At 40.1% G+C, this 17,944-nt stretch overlaps 1 protein-coding gene across 4 annotated transcripts in view; it reads left to right on the top strand.

The window, feature by feature from the left end:
• Positions 1–719: 719 nt before the first annotated feature.
• The window catches only part of CLBA1 (clathrin binding box of aftiphilin containing 1), a 54,152-nt gene continuing 36,927 nt past the window's right edge, over positions 720–17,944 (top strand). The window contains exon 1 of one of the 4 annotated variants that reach the window (XM_088149765.1): positions 720–740. The gene's annotated coding sequence lies outside the window, so the exon portion shown is untranslated. Of the gene's footprint in view, positions 741–12,447; positions 12,746–17,944 lie in introns of those variants that run through there. The other 3 variants (XM_007420299.3, XM_025164454.2, XM_025164448.2) reach the window with 3 other exon arrangements.

The raw sequence follows: 17,944 nt of genomic DNA, 5'->3' as shown, positions 1-17,944 counted from the left end.
TAAAATTTACTAGGCTAATCAAAGCTGATCCCTATTAGGCAGCTAAGCCAATCTATTTCTAGCTCAACTGAAACAAATTTGAAACCACTATGAAGCTACTTTATTTTTGGGAGATACCGTGGATTTGTAGGCAAGCCATTTCCCTTTTGGCAGGAACATTTGCCTTACCCCAAATTCTCGGCTGCTAACAGGTCTTTCAAAGGAAAGACCGCTTGGCCACTTTGCAGCTCCCCCTATTCCTTGCAGAAATGATGGGGGTGGTGGTGGTTGCAGGCAGCCACACAAATAAACACAGTGGAATTAAGGTTATAAATGGGCATATTTGTACAAATAAACATTTTACCTCCTTTTCACATAGAATGGATGTGATGGTTTTGTTTTGTTCATTTGCAGGACCTGAAGCATTTTGATGCAAAGTTTTGAGTTTCATTCTTTGTTTTCAGCTTTTTGGAATTGGCAGATGTAAAATACTTATGAATTTTCTTCATATTGTTTTTGAGAGTTTCAGGTCTCCCAACAGTGCACTCATCGCTATTGTAACTGAGTCCATCTACCTTGCTGCTGGTCAACCTCTTCTCTTTCCTTCCACCTTTCCCCATACAGAGCTCTGTGTATAAAAGATGGAATACATAAGACCAACTCAAAGTAAGTCATGGGGACCTAAAGGTTTGCTCGGGAAGATTTCAGCTTATCAATGTGGAAAAGTACCAGACTGAAGAGTCTGAAGAAGACACAACAAGGTATGTTTTGCACAAGAAAATATGAACCTCAAAACAGCAGGTAATTCTCATATGAATGGGGTAAAGCAATGGTGAAACAGTATCAGAAGGTATGTGAAAAGTGCCAATGTGAGACTCGCCAGGCATTGATGGGAATTATAAAAATGTATGGAAATGTAGTCACTTGAAGCAGTGAAGGAGAATGAGGTATCAGGTAGTATGAATGTCCTACCTTTTCTTCTGGAATTCAGAACTGGTCCAGCCAGTTGTGTAGTTATGCATGAATGTGAATTAATGGACCTTTTAGTTCAGAAGTGAACAATAAAATTTATAGACTTGATTTTTTTTCTACATGTCTAAATCTCTGGGTAAAAAAGAACAAATAGAACTTTTTTATGACTCTCAACATGACAGGAGAATGAAAAGAAGTGTTAACAGAGCCAGGTCAATGTTATTATCTGCAGATAGTGTATGCTTTCATTCTCTCCTTATAATCCATTTTTAAAGCAACAAATAAAAAACAGCTCTTCCCTAAAATCCATTGCTCTGACATACTGATTTTGGCTAGCAGAAGATACAGTCAGTTCTACTTTAATTTACAAGGTCACTCACACCTTGGTCACTTCCTGTTTGGATTATTGCAGCATGTTCTACATGGGGCTGCCCTTGAAGACCACCCAGAAGTTACAAATGAAGCAGCACACAGTGTTGGACAGCCCTAGCTTTGCCTATGTTACACCCCTGCTGTGTGAGCTGCACTGGCTTCCATTTTCCTTCTGGGTCCAATTCAAGGTGCTGGTCATTGCTTTTAAAGCCCTACATGGCACAGCTATTTGTGGGACCACCTCTCCCTGAGGGTATCTGCCTGTCCCATTAGATTGGATAGGGTGGGCATGCTCCAGGTCCCTCCCCTGAAATACTGCCATCTAGTGGGATCTAGGAAGGGTGCCTTTTCCATGGCTGCCCCTACCTTATGGAACACCCTCCTCCCAGCAATCCGGGGCCCCCACCTTCTTAGCCTTCCAGAAGGCCATTAAAATCTGGCTCTGTACCCACGCACTGGAGAAGAGTGCAGAGCATTGTTGGGCACACTGGGAGGTTGATTGAGGGGATGGGTTTTTAGTTTTTGTTATATGGTTTTTATAGTTTTATTGTTGTGAGCCGTCCAGAGTTAGACGGTGGCCATGCAAATCTTTTAAATAAAATAAATAAATAGATTAAAATGTTTACTGGTAAAGCACAAAAATATGTGAGCAATCACCACAATTTTCTGAAGTACAGAAGAGAACAAACACAAGTTTGGCAGGGAATCAACGGAGAAAGGAGAAGAGGCAGAAAAGAGAGGAAGAGCCAAAGAAGAAGTTGAATGATTATTGCTGCTTTTGTTCCCAATTTCTCCTGATGGTTTTTTGGGGGCTGATCTATTGTGTGGGATTAAAAATGGCTTCCTGCTGAGTTGTTGAAGCAGCTTAAGAGGACATATAAGGTAGCCTGTTTCCAGAGATCAAGCTACTGTGCAAATAAATAGGAAAAGCATAGTTTCATCTTCTTTTTATTCTTCTTTCTTCTTCCAGATGTGCCATGTTTGTTTCCCTCAATGCTGGTCTATGACTGTAATAAACTTTAGGTAACTAATGTTGTTTTCCTCTAAACATGCTACAAGTATAGGTTGATTGTCCTTCTGGAAGAAAAAGAGAGGAGGTTAAAGATGAACCTGTTTACCCTCCAACTTAACAGGGAAGATGAATTCTTGAATTTGACACAAGGTAGTGCTTGTGGAGGAACCCAATGCTAAGTAGCTTTCCAAAAGACAGAAGAACACAAGGTAGTGGAAACAGCTAGAGCAATGGGCAAAAACCACAAGATAAGTTTCAGTAGGAGCAAAAGCAGAGTCATTCATTGTGGTAGGAAAAATCAAAGGCATGATTATCAGATGGGAGAGATCATATTGGACAGTACATGTAAAAACATTCTGGGTATTTTGATGGATCACTGATCAACACTGTGATGCAGCTGTAGAAAAAAACAAATGCAAAAGAAAAGTAATCATTCCTCTCTATTCTGTATTGGTCAGGTCACACGCACAGTATTGTGCCCAACTGTGGAAATCTCACATTAGGAAGGGCATTGATAAACTGGAGCATGTCCATAGGATGAAACTAAGATGAAAAAAGGCCCGGAAGAAAAAAAAATCTCTAACTCTTGCCAGGGTTGCACTCCCCTGGACAGAGCTGATTGCAATTTGGGGGTCCTCTTGGATTTGTGGCTTCTGCTTAAGGAGCAGATGACAGCCATGGCTGGGGGGAGGGCCGGCTTTGCACAGATTAATCTTGTGTGCCAATTGTGCCCATTCCTGGACCAGGAGTCCACACTGGGAGACCTGGCTCATAGTCACTCATGCCCTACTCAGTTCTTGGTTGGATTACTGCAACATGCTCTACATGGGGCTGCCCTTGTAGACCCTCTGGAAATTACAGTTGGTCCAGAATACAGTGGCACATACAGTTTTGGGCACTCCATGGTTTGCCTATGTTATACTGCTGCTGAGTGAGCTACACTGGCTTCCAATTTTTTTCTTGGTGCAATTCAAAGTGCTAGCTATCACCTTTAAAGCCATGAATGACATGAGGCCAGGCTATTTCTCAGAAATAGCACCCTAAGAATATCTGCCCATTTCACCATGTCAGATAGTGTGGGCATGCTCCAAGTCCCTTCCCTTAAATATTGCCATCTAGCAGGACCTAGGCAATGCGGCTTCTCTGTAGTAGCTCCTGCCCATTAGAACACCCTTCCCGCTAGATCTGGCTTCTTAGCCTTCCAGAAAGCACTGAAGATCTGACTCTTCCTGCAAGCCCTGGGTAGAATGGGGCTGGGGCCCAGTAAAGTTGATTGTTGATGTGTGACAATTGGGGGTACCAGGAGTTTTTGCAATGTTGTTGTTATTTGCTGTTTGTAATGCTGTTTGTAAGCTGCCCGGGCTTATGGTGCATAAGTTGGGCAGAAATATAAACAAACAAATAAATAAATAAATAAATACCCCTTTAACGTTGTGCTTAATACTTTTGGACACTGTCTCCTTGAACAGCGTCTTCTTTTCTGGCTTTCCTGAGTATTCATCTATTTCAATTTTCCTACCATCCAACATACACCTTTGAGAAAAATTCTGTAAAAATGTCAACCCTTGAAAACCACAGCCTTTCAACAACATTAAAATAAATATTAATTAAAATGATCTACTAAAAACAGTTGTAAATTATCTGACTTTGGGGCAGCATTCAGTTTGAATGAAACTGATTGGCAATGGGTTCAGGACATTAGAAAATGAAAATATTTCTTTATATAGTTCCTAATTAACAAATGGAATTCACTGTCACAAAATTATGGGGATATAATTATATTGCATAGCTTGCATTATTAAATGTCTCCAATATTTGCTTATCTCCCTCTTCATCTGATACAAAAGGAATTAAATTACCCAGATCTATAATCCATTCCTCTGCATTATAAAGAAATAGTCTGTTATTAAAACCATATGTTTACATTAGTTGTTCACACCACAGAAGTCACAATAGTGAAAGAGCCCCTTCATATGCAAAGAGCTTTTGATGTCATATGCATTGAAGACTTTTTGATATCTTTCAGTCAAAAGCTTTCTCTATCCCCATCTGTGCTATGCCAAACCTAATTTTTAAAATGCTTCCAGATATTAAAAAAGAATCCCATTTGTAAGATTTTATAAGTGGTTTGTCATATAGCATAGGGAAAGGGAAAAATCATATTGTTGTATGCACACTTTATCATTTTGACTATATTACTGGACTTTTGGTTATTGCTAGCAGTAGCTGTTTATTTGTATCAAAGCATACAGTACTAGGGTTATCATCTTCCATTTTGATTAAGGACAGCTTTTCTTGAGATGCATAAATATCTACTTGGCCATTGATGGGCACTGCTCCATAGTACTGAAGAACATTAAATGACAGCTAGGCCTAGCGGTCCAGTACTGTGTGGTGTAATTTTCTCCAACTGCCATTCAGATGTGGGAATTCAGGCCTCAGAATTCTCAGCAATGGCTATGCTCCCTGGGAATGTTGAGAGTTGAGGTTAACGCATCTGGAGAGTGCCCAGGCTTTGAACATTGGTGGTTACATCCATTCCAAAGTCAGTCAACCAAATCCCATTAGTGGTATGATAGTCAACCAAAGGGCACTTCACTTGGGGCCATGTCAGACTTGGAGCTGTTCCTGCAAAGTGGGGTAGGCAACAAAGAAAAAACGGGAAGAACAGTTATGAGTTAAGGTTATCGTTGTTTATTTATATAACTTAAATGAATTTAATGAGGCATAACTCATTAATGCAATCACATGACTTTCTTTTCCAAGTTCATAAAAAGCCTTTAAAGCATGGCTGCTTTAAAGAGGTCAGGATGCAAATACATAAGGACAGGATTTCTATCATAATGTCACCATGTGCATGTCATCATATTGACATAATTTGGGTTTGGAGAAGACACCAGTACTATGAAGTTTGAGCTGTCCCTACCTCAGGCTGTTTTAAGAAGGCAGTTAAAACAGTGTATTCTGCTGGGTGTTTGAAGCCTGGCTTCAATGGTTGTACTCTTCTTTATGTTGTGGCTACAGATTATATTGTGATTTTATGTGGATTATGATTTTGGGGGGGGGGTTGGTTGAGAGATGTTGGGAGTTTTATTGCCTTTTAATTATTGTAAAACTTCCAGCATCTTTCAGCTGGGGTGGTACACAAATATTCTAATAAACAAATAAAATGAAAATGGTTTGATTTTGGCTCAGCTGTTCTGGGACCCCAGCCACTGTAGTCTGTGAGCTATGGTTTAAAGTTAACAATCCAGCCAATTACGGCTTATTTAAGAAATTGTGATTAAGCAAACCATGGATACTGCAGTACATAGCAATTAGTATATCAGTCATAGAAGTATCTCATGTGAGAAGCTGTCTGTGGCAGACTTCACCTATCGCACTAATCTAATGGTTAGTTTAACTCTGGCTTTGAACGATCCATCATAGCTTAGTATACAGATAATCCAAGAGGCAGTGTCATATATAATAGTTAAGGTATTGGACTAGGACCAGAAAGATCCAGGTTCAAGTCCATTCAAAGAAGCTCATACTCATCACCCTCCCTCAGTGCATCCTACCTCACACAGTTGTTGTGGGGGAAAATAGGAGGATGAAGTAATTTGTAATCCACCTTGGAGGAAAGGTGGGATATACACTTAATAAATAATAAATAAATAACATTTTTCTTTTTGCATTATACTGTTCTCACTTAATAAAACTAGGAAATAAACAGTTCTAAGTGATGGCCACAATGGGAAGTCTGCCAAACAAGTGAAAAGGACTATAACGTGAGCCTAGGATGCATAATTTCAAGGGAGTATTTATTTATTTAATACGGCTGCCCATCTCAGTTTCATGACTCTGGGTGGCTGACTATAATTAAAAACAGCATAAAAAGTGTAAAACCATAAAAAACAACAGCATACACATTAAAAAGTGCAGCCCAGGTAAAAACCACAACACAAATCAGCACAGTCATTACATGGCTCAGACACACACCCAGATCCCTAGGCCTTTAAGGCAATGTTTCTCAACCTTGGCAGCTTGAAGATGTGTGGACTTCAACTCCCAGAATTCCCCAGCCCAGCCAATTCTGGGAGTTGAAGTCCACACATCTTCAAGTTGCCAAGGTTGAGAAACACTGCATTAAGCCTTTGCAAAAGGCTGACTGGGTGTGGGCCAATCTAATCTCTGGGGAAATGATATTCCAAAGCGCAGGGGCCACAATAGAAAAGGCTCTCTTTCTGGGTCTTGCCAGATAGTGCTCCCGAATAGGTGGGACCTAGATCATGCCCTTCCTGCTGGACCTAATGGGATGGGTACATGTGAATGGGGAGAGGCAGTCCCTCAAAGAGCAGATCAGTGAGAAGATGATTCAAGATAGGTTGCAAAGAGCTCTTCTTTCTTTCGCCACTAGATGGTACGCTTTTACTAGACTTTTTGCATCGGATTCTTGGCCCAGAACAGGGCAAGTCTTTTGCCTGTCTAGCGGCAGCACCTCTTCTGCATAGAATAATCTGGGCTTTCCACACTATATAATGGTATTTGAACTCTAAAGGCTTGAACCTCTTCCCCCAAAATCTTTTCCTTTGGCTGGAAGATAGAGTTGGGATGAAGAGTGTGGGGTTACATATTAAATTTAAAGCAAGAAGAAGAAACAGGGCCATGCTCATTTCTACTAACCATGTTGTCTGCTTTATCCGGCTCCATGTGGGCATAGTAAGGCATAATCTGTAACTTTCAAGAGTAAATGCCACCTCTTTGTTTTACTCTGCTGCAGTACTTGCAACAGCAACTGAAAATGATATTGCTCCTTTCTTTGGGTGCCTTTGAGGAGACATTGGCTGTGTGTCATACCACATGATCAGCCATCTTTAAAATAATGGTTTATTAAATAATACTCAATGGCCTGGGTTCCCACAACATATTAAGCTATAAACCATGATCTACAAACTTCATTGGTTGAATTTACATGCTAAGCCATAAACAAGTACTTTGCATTGTGGTTATCATGTTGTATGAACTCAATTATTATAAAAGAAACACGTAAGCAGGTGATGCTTTTCCTTTTGCTATTATCAGGTCTATTGTGTACTAAGCTATGGTTCACTTATTTTGTTGATTAAACTAAATTTGGCTGATATATCACTTGCATAAAAGCTAAATATGATTTGTTCAACGTTGACTTAAACATTGAACAAATCATATTTATCTTTGATGCAATTTTCCTCACATGTCCTACATCCAGTTATAAATATATATTGACCTAATTCCCACATCAACCTAAATCAGAATGCAGTCTGGCATACTGTAATGTGTTTGTGAACACAGTCACCGTTGCCTATAAAAGATGACATAGCTTAGTATACCAATTCAGCCAATTGTGACTTAATCAAACCATGGTTAAACAATCTAGCACAATGTGTGAACTCAGTTGTTCATATACAGTACATGCCAGAATACATATGTATGTGTTTTATATGTTGTCCCAGCTTAGTAACGAACTATTGTTTCTTATGTTGCTGATGCTTCCGTACATATTGTCAGAATTCTGGCTTGCTGCCTGAAGCTGAGTCTTTCTTTCCTCTTCTCCTCCTTTGCGCTGATACAAGAGTACAAAGCAGCTAAAACTACTCTCCCAGTCCTCTGGCAGCAAAAGAGCTTTAAATCTGTACATTCCGTTGTTGACTTGGAGATACATCTCACTGGCCTAGTTTAGTAAAGCTAAACCAAGTTGTGAGGTGTTGGATTGGGGGTGTTTAACATGTTGTATGAATACAGCCATTCTTAGTTTATAGCTTAGGTTCTCTATACCTAATCAATTATTGTATTACTTATGGCTAAATAAATATGGATTAACCTTGTGTCTGAAGTAAGAGCAGGATTAGTAGAATGAATGAATGAATGAATGAATGAATGAATGAATGAATGAATGAATGAATGAATGAATGAATCCAGGTCATGGAAAATGCTTACATGTGATGGACTTAGTGATAAGGTAGGGTAAAACTTTTCTGCCTTCCATAAGCAGGATGGAAAGTCTTTTTCTATGAAGAGCTGTTGACCAATGGAAAAATTCTATTAGGGCTGCTGCAAGTGAATGGAGTAAGAGCCAAACATGTATGGAATTTGCAGCACTGCCCAGCTCTTTCACCATGTGCCTCCCCAACCATTTACTACTTTTCATGTATATACATGAACTTTAAGAGAGAGCAATTTTTAAGCAGAAGGCAGTCACTGAGTATTCCTTGTCCTGAGCCATAAAGTCATCTCTGTAGGTGCAATAGATGTTAATTCTTTGGTGACCATATAATTATTTAGCTATATAGCACTTTGAAGAGGGCCTTCCTTATCTATCACTGTGTCCTAATGTAGATTTTGCTGAGCTTTATTTATGATACTTTGGATACTGTGTATTTTCTCTCATAAAACCAAAGAGTGAGCTAACCAGAAAAGAAGAAAAATAGAAGTAAAAAAGTGGGAAACAGGAGTCAAATAGGATCTAATCTTTACATGTGGTTTAAAGAAAGAGAAAAGAGCAAATGCAGCAAAATCTCCCATATTATTCACTCTGAATTAGAGTGCAGGTCCTTTGGAACTGACTGAGGCATTGTCTAGCATGGTAATCTGGGAAGAGCTTGAACTTGTTGGTCCTGAAAAAGTGGACAGAGGCCTCAGTGCTGTGAGTACAGACAACTGTGTATTAGATCCATGTCCTTCCTGGTCGGTTAAAAAGTCCCAGGAGATAAAATGTGGCTGCATCCAGGCAGTGGTAAGCACATCCTTGAGGGAGGGGGTAGTTCCTCTGGCTCTTAAAAAGCAATGGTTTATCCCCTTCTCAGGAAGTCCTCCTCATATCCAAAGGTACTGGGCAATTTTTGTTCAGTCTCCACCTTCCCTTCCAGACCAATTCCAGAAGTTGGGAGTGAGCAAGATGTTGTGATGGTTCTCCTTCCTCCAGGACTGGCTCCAGTCAGTGTTGGTAGGTGGGGAGAGATCTAGCCTGAGACCTCTGCTCAGAGCTCTACTCTCTTTCCGTTCCTTTTAAACATCTGTATGAAATGGCTGGATGAGGTCATCATCAGTACAGAGTCAGGAATAAGTGGTATGGTGCTCAGCTGTACATCTCTATCTGTAGAGGAATATTGATATAGCCATGAAGAAAATGTGCAGCAGCCATTACAAGAACATCAACTTAGCCCAGAAAGGCAGGATGGAGTCTGTGACAAAATTTAAATGAAGGCTACAAAAGAGAGTTCCAGAAGCCATTACTGGAAGTGAGAGAGGCACATCCACATCTTCGCAGATAGTTGGCATATCAAACTCCTGAGAATAGGAAAATAAACTCCTGGAGTTAGAAAAACAGATCCTGGAAGAATGAAGATGTTGGTTGACAAAGGCAAACGTGTGTAAATCAACATTGTGCAAGGCAAATAGCCTAGTAATTGGTAAGATTATAAAAAAGACCTGCCTGAAACAAAAGATTCCAGTGGAACTTCTCTACTCAGACAGAGGACCCTGTGCTTTCAAGCTACAGTAGATGTTTGGCCAACTTTGGTTGCAAGAGTCGGATGAGTGCTTGAAGAAATGAATGAAGGCAAAGAATATTGTATTTCAATAAAGCTTTTTAACCAATGGAACTTTGTGTGCTCATAACTTACTAAAAGATTCTAGCTGCTCTTCTAACCAGTGCTTAAAGGAAAACAGGGAAAGGAGCTCCACTGAGTGTTGTATGCAAGTTAACCTTTCATAAATTCCCATCTTCTTTGAGCTGTACAAAATTAGCTTCTTCAAGACACCTGGCCCACCTGATCAAAGCTCATGCTTAAGAGAAAGGAGAGTGCTTGGTTATGAGTGGAACTCAATAAACCATAGGGTTAGTCAGAATTTGAAAGTGTGTTAACAGCTCAGGATTGGCCCACCTTGACTTTCTTGGGTATAAGAGGAAAGAGAAACTGTAAAGCTTTTAAGAATGATGTCAGCCCTCCAGGGTAGACCAGGTCAGGAAACAGACACCACAAGAAAATATTAAAACTCTACTTAATTGATATAGGCTAGAATAACAGAATCTTGAAAGCCTAGCAGAGTTTCTCTTTTCTACCTTCTTATACCAAAAATAGTTCAGGTGGGCCAATATTAAGTTTCTTTTTTATTGCCTCCTGTCTTTCTGGGTTAAGATGATGTTTTTGTAACAAATGCTGCATATGTTCTTCAAGGCTATCTCCATATTCCTCCTCACCAGTGTTTCTTAAACTTTTTGCTGTCAGGACCCCTTCCCACTTCTGAAAAATTATGGAGGATGCCATAAGAGCTTTTGTTTGTATGGGTCATATTTATTGATATTTACTGCATTAAAAATCAAAATGGACACATTCATAGAATATGTATTTATTGAATCATGTAAAAATAATGTTAATCCCATTAGATACTAACATAAATAAAATATTTTCATGAAAAACCCTATATTTTATACAAATAATAATGGGAAGAGTGACATTGTTTTAAAATTTTGCAAATATCTTCAGTATCTGGCAAATAATTTTGATTTTGTGAGCACACTTTAAGAAACATTCGCTACACCAGTGTTTCTCAACCTTGGCAACTTTAAGATATGTAGACTTCAACTCCCAGAATTCCCCAGCCAGAATTCTGGGAGTTGAAGTCCACATACCTTAAAGTTGCCAAGGTTGAGAAACACCGTTCTACATCATCCTAGGCTGACCAAGTGTTGTCATTAAGTTTCTTTCCCAGTGATTGGAAACTGCTGGGGGCAGGATCGGGAAGAGCAGGTCAAGACCAAGGAGCTGTAGGTTTTGGGTCTTCTAGCTCCGGGGACTCTCCACCTTTCGTTCTAGATGTGAGATAACTGGGCTGAAGGAATGACTGGCCTCTCTCCAATAATTTATTTATTATTTCATTTTATAACTCTTTCATTTTGTTCTGTGTTGGTTTGACTCTACCTTAGGTTCTGTGTCAGTTCTGGAAACCACAGTTTTAGGAATCAGAGAAACTGGAACAATTTCAAGGAAAGACAAATCTAAATCCTATACAGTAAGAGAGATTAAAGGAGCTGGGAATGCTCATTTTTCACTCTTTAGATACCAGAAAAGGTGTTACACGTTCACACAAATGGCTAATACTGAACGTTTATCAAGATACAGAATAATGGATTTAAGATACAGAAAGGGAGATTCTAACTAAAATTCGGGGGGGGGGAAATCTGAACCACCTAGCAGAGCAGTTTGATAGCAGAATCAGTTCCCGAGGGAGGCTGTGGTCTCCCCTTCACTAGCTATTTTCAAGCATAGGGTTGAATCTGTGGTGGATACTTGAATTTGGGTCCTTGAACTGGGGAGGGGAAGATGTTCTAGATGGCCTAAATAGCTTCTTCAAACTCTAGGATTTGATTATGAGCATTTCTTTGTTATAGAAGCCAGTTGACATAAGCAACCCCAGGGTTGCCATGGAGCTAAAGAATCAGCTAGGAAAGCCACGCCCCCACGGAACTTTTCACAACATGAGCTCATTCTTTGTGGCTGAAAACAATAGACCAATGTTTCTCAACCTTGGCAGCTTGAAGATGTGTGGACTTCAACTCCCAGCATTCCCCAGCAGCTCAGCTCTGATTGCCCTAATTTTAGCTTAGGCAAGAAACCAAAAGGAAATAGAAAAATAGAACGAAGATTATGACCAAACTCGGGATTGTTTTAATTAAATTTTTAAAAAACCCTCAGAAAAGTACTGTGTTTGATGTATTCCAGTCAAAGAAAACCACAGCGGTGACTTCCACCAGGTAGTAAAACACTAGCTCTTTAATGAGACTCTTGGCGAAGCTAGAAAGAATCCATTCTGTATTGCAATATTTTAAGACAGTTGTAGTAAAAGGGGGAATTTTCAGCTACATGTTAGGTTACATTTTTTATCTCTATGGGAAGGCTGTCGAAGGTAGACCACAGAACGGGAAATCCCCACCCCTAGAAGTAAACTCAACCCGCGGCTTTTCACCCCGTTCCTCTCCTTCCCTTTATTCGCACGTATTGCAGGCCACGCCTCCCTCAGTCGCCTTGTTTTTCTCTCGGTGTCCAAGGAACGCTCGGTACCCGTTCAAGCTCCGCCCCTTCTGGCTAGTTAGCCAATCCGGTTTCTCCCGATGCCCAAACCGGCACCTGCTGTTCGCCCCGCTCCGCCTTCGTTCTAGTCGGCGCCGGGCCCCTGCCGGTTGGGAAGGAAGGTGCGCGGGCTGGAGCAGGTGAGGCCTTTTGGCGTTGCGGTTGTTTTCCGCCGTCTCTCGTGTCGGTCTTTCTCTCAGCGCTGGTATTCTGGGACCGGCCGCCTCTTAAGGTCGAGAGCTCGATCGCCTTCGTGTGGGAAGCGGCTGTTGGGGTCGGGAAATAAGGCTTGTTGTCAGGAGGAAGGGAGGTTGCATCGGTGAGTGCGAGGCGCTCAGCGAAGCGACATTTTAAGGCTTTCTTACCTAATCCGCGTAGATTGATGCGGTTTGTTACTTCCTCATTTTATCCTCGAAGCAGCCTTGGTTGTGGGTGAGGAGCAGCCTTACCCTGTGAATTTGGGGCTGCATAAGGATTTCGATCCTGACTTTTTGGGTTCAGGCCTGCTACTCTGAATTCTTGTATTCAGTATTTATATAATTTAGTCATATTGATGATACCACAGTGAAGCAGTGCAATACTTCTTTTAAACTCCCTGAACATCAGAACAGCATTTGGGAGAAAGCCACTTTTAGTTTGATTATGTGCATGATGTCATTTAACCTGAGCAGTATTTTAAACTTGTAATGTGTTATAGTCTAGATTGTGCTGTATATTAAACTGGATTTCTGATAAGGCACAATATATATAACTTCTGTTTCAATGAAATACTGCCTCATTGTTGGGTGGAAGAAGAATCTATGGGAGCAATGCAGTAATAACTGATAGCAAATTCTGAGTATTATTTAATTCATATTGTTTCTGAAGTTAATTGAATTGAATTCTATAGTAACATAGTACTTGAATTCTATAGTAATTTATTCTATAATAACACTAGAAAAATAAAAATGCAGCTTTTGTGGGCATATAATGTAGGTGAACTTTGAGTGGAGAGGCTTCAGTCCTTTAATATCTACTGTATTTTTAGCCTTTCCATTCTATACCCAAAGAATTAAACTACATCCATTAACAGAATGCTTTCTGTGTTTCTTTAAAAAAATCATTGCTTTTTTTTCCTTTGCAAATCCTAAAAGAACCACTAATCCCTCATACCCAGCCCACATTCAGTAATCAAGTACTGTATTGGCTTCATTAAAACTTCTTCAATGCATATTCATAATACAATGAAATTAACACTTTCCAATTGTATATATTCATTTTCATAGTTTATCTCCTAGTTTAAAACATGACAGTGTGTGAGGAGAGTGTAGGACAGTGTTTCTCAGTCTCAGCACTTTAAGATGTGTAGACTTGAGCTCCCAGAATTCCCCAGCCAGCATGCTGTGACTTAAGAAAATAACAACCCTAAAGAAAAATCTCTCTCAGGTGGCCCTCCAGATGTTACTGCATTGCAGTTCTTGTAATCACTCACCACTGGTCATGATGGCTAGAGCTGATGGGGATTACAGTTCAACACCATCTGGAGGTGACACTCTGCAGTGGTTTCTTGATCCTGTCTATCCGCTTTATCCATTGTCTTCCCCTCCTTCAACTTCCCCCAATCTTGCCAAGCATTGTTGTTTTTACCCACTCCAGTGGAGAAGATGGAAGTTTGCATTATATTGTTTTCCAACTTTTTAATCTGAAATGGAGGTAATGAAGTTAAGAAAGCATTCATCCACATGACTGGTAGTGCACATTGGTATGATCACACTAACTGTTATTTTAGTACAGATTTCTGCATATCTACCCACCATGCCCTACTTTAATTCACAGTCGTTAACACCTCCAGTGTAAAGTATAATGTGGGTGCTACATTATAATAGAATGTGTTGCTTCCTGGGCAACAAACAGCAGCATTAATATCTAAGCTGGAAGGAATCTTTCACATTTCTAGGAGTCAGCATCAATTTTTAAGAACCTGACTAGTTGTGAATTTTCAACCTCATACACAAACGTTTTATGAATATTTGGATGAGGATTTTGTTAAGTCAAACGAACCATTAGCTCATCAAGCTTAGTACTTTGACTGTCTATTAAGGCATTCCAAAGATTTCATGTAGAATCTTCCATAATATTATTTCCTACAATGAAGGTGTGCTAATCTTTTTTTCCTGTTATCTGCTGTTTGGTGGGGTAAACGGGTAATTCTCCAAGGCACAGAGACATTCTTCAACATTGTCTTAAAGCTTGCTATTAACAGTGGTAGCAGATCACCTTTCTTTTTTTCCTGAAAAGCCTTTTGGCTGTCATTGCAAATTGCCAAGCCATTGCTGTTATTTACCATTGTTGATAATACCCAGATCAAATGATACTTTACAGTATTCTATGTGCCTAAAGGGGAATGGTATCATCACTGAACTAGTAATTTGGTTGAAAAGTTTCAAGTGATAGCTTGAGTTGTGTTAGCCATTTAAGTATGTTCAGCATACAGTGTTTCATTTTTAAAAATGTCTCATTTTCTTCACAGGGGAACTGTGCTGTCTAACTCATAATCAGCAATTTATGCTGATTAATTACAGTCAAATTTTCCCACAGAAGAAATTAATTATTCCAATCAAGTGGAATAAAGTGACAATCTGTTGATAATGTCTGTCCTTCCAGGATATTGGGGTGGGGGAAGAGTTTGTTTAGAAAGATTTGCCATATGGCTATAAGAACATGTAATGACTATTACCTAGATTATAAGTAATAAAATACTGAAATACAGGCAGTCCTGGCTGTCCCAGAACCAAATATAAGCTTATGTGTAAGACTAAGTCTACACATTGTGTTAACCCTTTAATTGAGGGTCATTGAATGAACTGTAGTGACCTGATTCATATATAATGCTGTACTAAGAATGCAGTGGCTGGGTCATGTTAAATCAGAACCAGACAAATCAGATATGGCTTAATGCAATGTGTGAACCCACTGGTGAAAAGCTATCTCTGCATGTGTAATTAATAACATTTTTTTTCATGTACTGCAAAAGAAGGGAGCCTGCGGTCCTTCAGATATTACTGAATTACGGTTTGTTGCAGATCCAGCCACTGAGGAATGTTGGAAACGCTTAATAGAATGTGATTAATGTGTACAACTTGGACAGCGAAAGTACTGTTTCATATTACATTATTGTTAGAATAATTGGCAGATCTGTGAATTGACTGGATAAGTCCTTTTTTCCAGCTCAGAATATGTACTCATCCTTAAGTAGTTGAGATTTTTCAATGTATTTTCTTTTGGAGTGTGTTTGGAAACAGTAATCCTTCTCTTTATCCAATTTTATTTCAGTGAACCAAATGACTAGATTTGAATAGCTGTTGTACTCAGATTAATGATTATGTTCAATCATGTAAAAATACATATAAGAACTGAAACCATAGCGATGCTAGCTTTCAAAATCATATAGACAAAGAAGTATGTTGCTAACCTCTTTAATTCTGTAGATCATGAATATCTTTTTTTATTATACTAGCCTGGTTACCTTCTAAATACAAGTTTTAGAATTGAGTGCAGCTGACTTGTTCCTGAAGAATCTGTAACATCAACATATTACCTGATTCTCACATTGTACTAAATCAGGATTTGACTAACCATGGTTTATTAAATAAATCACAGTAACTGGGTTAAAACAGCACATCAAGCTGCAAGCAGAATGACCGAGCACAATATATGAACCAAATGTTTGCTTTCCAGGTCTGACTGAGGCAGAGATATGCACGTACACCCCCCCACACACACATACTGTCTGGGGATATTCGTTTTTTAAGAGCACATTGCTGCTCCAGACCCCATTCTCCTATATGGCAAGGACTGCAATGCTGTTTACTGAAATCAAGTCCCATTCAGCACATTGGGACTTAATTCTATGTAAATATGAAAAAAAGTAATGCAGTTTTCCAGTGATGGAACTACTTTAATCACCAAAAATGGGAACATTGATGCTGTTTCCCTCTGCAGATCCCTTTGCACCCTCAATATCTGCTGTGGGCTTTCTCTATTATGTTTTAATGGTGCACAGAAGGTTTCAGGAAGAAGGTGTGGCATTACTTTTCTACAGGTAGTCTCCAGGTTAAGAATGCCCGGTTTACAGATGACCCATAGTTAAGAACGGAGCCTGTTGTAGCAAAATTGGAGCTAAATATTCATTGATTTGAGTTAAATACACAATGGTTCAAGTGAATTACACAATACTACTTATACAGTATTATACAATAATACTGTTCCAGCTTACATACAAATTCAACTTAAGGACAGACCTTGGGAATGGAACTCGTTCTTAAACTGGGGACTACCTGTACTTCCAGAAAGAAAGATAGAAAGTAGTTCTATCAGTGGAAGGACTTATTGGATTTTATAATAGGACTGCTTTGCTCAGAATGTTTCAAACTGAGATGTAGAAATGAAATCTTCCCAGGTCGAACACTATACAGTAATCTTTAACTGATCTAGCGTGAAGTAAATGTACCAAGGTGTAAATTGCAGTGAAAGCAAGGTGATTTCTTACAGTACAAACATATACTGTATACTAGGCATCCCGTGACCCATTGGGTCATTGTTTCAGATATATTTCCTTACCTAAACAGAGAAACAGAAAGACCAAGGGCAAAAAAGTACTGGGAGTGTGAGCAACTTACAGCTTGCTGCTGGCTTCCCCATTGATTTGCTTGTGGGAAACTGGCAGAGAGTGTCAGAATCTTCCTTCTTTTTCCCCCTCCCTCCCTCCCTCCCTCCCTCCCTCCCTCCCTCCCTATAGGCTTGCGCTATTTGCCTTCCTCTCACAACCTTCAGGAGAGCTCTGGTGAACCTCCTCCTCCTCTTCCTCCTCAGCTCACCCACAGAACTGCCTGCCACTTTTCTGGGGGGAGGTGTGACAAAGGGACCTGTGGACCATGAGGAAAACTGCACCCCTGCTTCCCATTCTGGCTTGTCCCCAAGGGCCCCCTCCTTCGAGAGAGGAAGAGGGCTCACCCGTCAACCACCGGTGCCCCCCAGCCAGCCCTACCTTGCCAGCAGGCATCCAAGCCGCTCCCTCATCCTTCCCTCAAAGCCCACAGCTGTTAAGAGATTTCAAATTTCTGCCTTGGTTTCAAAGCAGCCAATCACTGCTTGCCTGTCAGGCCTTGCTGCCTAATGATTGGGTGCAGTGGACAGAGGGAGGAGGGAAAGAAGTCGGGGATACGCCATGATGATCATGTGACCTGGGGTGACCCTGGTGTGCAGCAGCACAGCAGTGCTGAAGCAGCTACAAATTTCCCAAATTCAATCCCACAAGAGTAATGGGTGTCTGATTTTGGGCACATTCTGTAAGTTAGCCTATTTGAGGTACCTTGGTTCAAAAACTGTTGCCCTATGATGCATTGTTTCACCCAGTTGAAGGATACAGACATGAGAGTTTTAGTAGTATATAGATAATCCAGTTCCTTTCTGTTTTTCCCTTTTTTTTTTGGTACCATCGAGTCAGTGTTGACTCCTGGCGACTGCCTGGATTATCTTG

Source organism: Python bivittatus, unplaced genomic scaffold (genome assembly GCF_059951505.1).
Source record: "Python bivittatus isolate LINGU-HERP-01145 unplaced genomic scaffold, Pbiv_v1 ctg000580_np1212, whole genome shotgun sequence".
NCBI classification, from domain to species: domain Eukaryota; kingdom Metazoa; phylum Chordata; class Lepidosauria; order Squamata; family Pythonidae; genus Python; species Python bivittatus.
Note: the sequence above shows the minus strand (reverse complement) of the source record. Positions and strands in the feature narration are given on the sequence as shown.